We start from the raw sequence: 3,724 nt of genomic DNA, 5'->3' as shown, positions 1-3,724 counted from the left end.
AGCTACAGAGTGCGGCCTCTAACTTGCTGAAATTAAAGGCATGCACCACCACACCCAGCTGAAATGTATGCCCTTGACCACTGAGCCATCTCTCCAGCCCTCATCCTTTCTTTCTAAGACACACATTGAAGGGTTTACACACAGAGAACTATAATTGATGGTTGAAGTGTGAACTTTAACTCTTTTATTGTGGTATTAATTTTCCTTCTTTTTGAGACTATGTAGCCCTGGCTGGCCTGGAACTCTCTATGTAGACCAGGCTGGGCTTAAACTAATATAGATCAGTCTGTTACAGCGTCTCAAGTGCTGGGATTAAAGGCAGGTGCTACCATGGCCAGCTATTTCATTTTTCTGTTAGTGGAGATGGAACCTGGGGCTTCAGTAATGCTAAGCAGGTGCTCTACCCCTGAGCCCCGCCCCCAGCCCCTCCCTGGGGTTATCCTAGGTAGGTGCTCTACCGCTAAGCCAGGACCCAACCCAAGAGGTGGATTCGTTCCAGTCTGCCATGATTTAGCTCCTATTTCAACACTGAAGCTGTCCATCTAGCTACATAAAACTTGCTCTTTCTCGAACAACCCACTCTTTACTTTATATACGGTCCACTCCTGAGGAATTTGGCTCTTCTCACACGGACTCTCTTCACTGCAGAGTTCCTCTGGGCTGGCCTACTGTTGGCATCCGTGCACAACTACCTTTTTGTTCTGATGAACTAAAAAACACCCTGCCTCCTTTAAAGATGGGGAAACTGAGGTCCAGAGGTTAACGTACCACCACGCTGAGTGAGACCTTAAGGTTTTGGTTTTTTTTTTTTTTTTTGAGACAGAGTCTCTCTGTGTAGCTCCGCTTGTCCTCCCGCTCAGCTTGCCTAGTGTCAGGTGGTACCCCTAAAGCTCTCTGGTCATTTGCATCATTCCCCTTCCTCGCCTCTTTGAACACAGTCCCTAAGTCAACCCTTGCGCGAAGCCTTCCAGATCCCAGCCCCGTCCCCTTACATTTCCAAGTGTCTCAGTCTCCTTATATGGAATATTTACATAAGCAATGAAGGGTTGAAACAGAAACTGGAACACACATAAGTGCCTAGGGCTGAAGGGCCTGTGAGTGAAATCTATTCCCAAGGTTCAAGTCAGCTGTAGATGGTCTAGATGGGGAAGACCAGGTTCCTAAGACTTCTCTGCCCGCCCGCTCCCCAGTTTTTGCGCGTCACTGTTGCCTGAGAACCCGGAGACCAGGATTGTGGGGACCGCCCCCAACCTTCCCCCCACCCCCCTGCGCTCCGGGCCCCGCCTTCCTGCGCCCGCCGCTACGCCGGCCCCTTTTGTTCGCTCTCTGGCCGCTGAGCTCTCCTGGCGCTCGGCATCTCTCGGCTGGGCTCGGCTCACCTTGGCAGGGCTCCACCGGGCTCCGCTCCGCTCGGCTTCTCTCGCCTCCGCCCCGTTTGGCTCGGATCTTCCCGGCTCGGCCCCGCTCGGCTGGACTCGGCTCGGCTCCGCCTCAGGGCGCGCAGGCAGCGGCCGGGCTTACTGGATCGGCCCCTCCCTCTATCCCCTTCTGGACGTAGATCCTGTGCGAGGCCCGGACTCCGAGCGCGGAGACCCGGTTAGGGTAGTGGTGTGAGGGGACCGGCGCAGCATCCTCGTTCCCGGGACGCGCGGACCAAGAGGAGGCGAGGGGTGTCGGGTCCTGGTCGCTGCTGGAGCTCCAAGGTAGGCGCCGCTCTGGGGACGCGCGCGATGGGGGCGCGCGGGCAACAAAGGACGCAGAGTCGCGGGGGGCGGCGGCACCCTATCCTGGAAAGAAAAGGGGGTGCTATCACCAAGCCATTGTCGCCGCGTGGGCAAGGACAGCGGACAGGGTCGCTGCCGCTGGTGGGCGTGGGCGGGGTGAACCCCAACTTCCTTAACCCAGATCGCTGCTGGGGTTGGGGGCGCCCCTGGATTGCACGTCCAGATGGTGCAAACATCCTTAGCCTGGGATTCGGGTGTTTTTGTTGGCGTCCTCTTTCCAAGAGCGGGTCCAGGCAGCTGGACAAGCTGCAGAGCTCTTGGGGAAGGCTCACACAGGCTCTGTGGGGGCACAGCCTGGTGGGCGCGGCCATCAGCTCTCATCTTCAGACCTGGCATCTGGGATGAGACACGGAGGCCCCCGCCCCGCCACCTGGGGTCGCCTGGTTGGTGCCCTTAGCAAAACTTGATTGGAGAGCCTGGGTTGGCAGAGGATAGGGTAAGGGGGAGGCCCAGGCAGGGTGGCTTTCCGCAGGGTTGCCCCCCCAAGCTGGCGCTGGTAGCTGGTGAGGCAGCAGATTTTTTTCCCTCCCCCCAGGGAGGGGCAGTGGCGACGCAGGATGCAGGGCTGAGCCTCCAGGGCTAGCCCGCGTGGATCCTCAGGCGGGGCCTGTGTGTTTGTCCCGGACTCATTGGGCTTTGCCACGCGTGCCTTCTCCCGATCCTGGCCCAAGCCTGGAAAGGTCGTTGCAGAGGAACACCTTAGGGGTAGAGGAATCACAATCCAGCCTCTGAGATCCCGCTCCTGTCTTCTGGACTACAAATGGGCAGGGGCCTGGAGGGTTGTGGAGCTAGGAATTGGCCTTAATCTTGAAGGGTGCCCAGACAGAGGACGCCGGGGGTGGGGCTGGCCTAAGGCTGTGCTCTGAGGAGCTAGAGAGCACCACGTGGGGCCACCTTCCCTTTGCTGTGAGCCAGAGGCCTCTCCCCATCAGTTGTAAATGTAAACAATGAGTCCTTCATTCATAAGGTCGCTGTCACCTGGATTGGCACCACCAGGGGCTGGCAGGTACACAGAACCAGAGCTACGTTGCCCAGCACAGCACAGCCTAACCTGATGCCGGGCAAGTGGAGAAGCCAGGAGCTCCCAAGAGGCACAGCTGGAGGGTGGGGCAGACCCTGAGACCATCGCCTTGCCCAAGGCTGCTTTTTACCTAGTCGATGGCTCCCACAAGAGCTTCCAGACAAGAGGCATTCTGGCTTAGATGGGCAGAGAAAGATTTAGGTTACTGGGGCGTGAAGTTAAAGGCAGAGCTTGTTCGCCAGTAGGTGCCCACTTAGCGCAGGACCCGTGGGTTTCAGCAGTGCGAGCGGAGGCTCCAGGATGAGGAGGTTGGAAATAGAGGAGCCCCAACAGCAGAAGAACCTTGGAGGAGTACACAGATACATACTCTTCTAACCTGGGCACTTAGGTGGGAAGGGCCTACGCAGAGCCCCCAAACTCCCAGCAAAAACACACATCCCAAGGAGCAGGAGTTCAGAAGTTGGAGTTGGCCAAAGTGAGTTCAAATCCTTGCTCTGCTACTTGCATTGCTGTGTGGCTTTGGATCTCTTTTTCCCCATCAGTAAGATGCGAGTAGTTAGGGGATTTGCCTTTTAGGGCTTTTGAGAAACTCATGTGCCCTAGGACAGAGTTTTTGTGACTTTACTTATGTGTATATTTGGTGGCATGGGGAATTGAACCTAAGACCTCATAGCTTCTCTGGCTGAGAGATGCCCCTATCCTCTTACTGGGCAGGGGCTCTACCACTGAGCCACACCCCCAGCCCTCACTGGGGGATTCTAGGCAGGGACTTTACCACTAAGCTACACCCCAGCCCCTCATTGGAGGATTCTAGGCAGGGGCTCTACCACTGAGCCACAGCCCTGGAGGATTCTCCATTGAGCTACATTCTCAGTTGATTTTTTTTTTTTTTTTTTTTTTTTTTTTTTTTGAGACAGGG

The 3,724-nt window shown here is 56.3% G+C and overlaps 1 protein-coding gene across 3 annotated transcripts in view; it reads left to right on the top strand.

Moving 5' to 3' along the window:
* Positions 1 to 1,314: 1,314 nt before the first annotated feature.
* The window catches only part of Clip2 (CAP-Gly domain containing linker protein 2), a 64,240-nt gene continuing 61,830 nt past the window's right edge, over positions 1,315 to 3,724 (top strand). For 2 of the 3 annotated variants that reach the window (XM_021162396.1, XM_021162395.1), the window contains exon 1: positions 1,315 to 1,703. The gene's annotated coding sequence lies outside the window, so the exon portion shown is untranslated. The remainder of the gene's footprint in view (positions 1,704 to 3,724) is intronic. The other variant, XM_029477823.1, reaches the window with a different exon arrangement.

The sequence above is a fragment of the Mus caroli genome, chromosome 5 (assembly GCF_900094665.2).
Source record: "Mus caroli chromosome 5, CAROLI_EIJ_v1.1, whole genome shotgun sequence".
NCBI lineage: Eukaryota > Metazoa > Chordata > Mammalia > Rodentia > Muridae > Mus > Mus caroli.
This window is presented reverse-complemented; position numbering and strand designations above follow the sequence as displayed.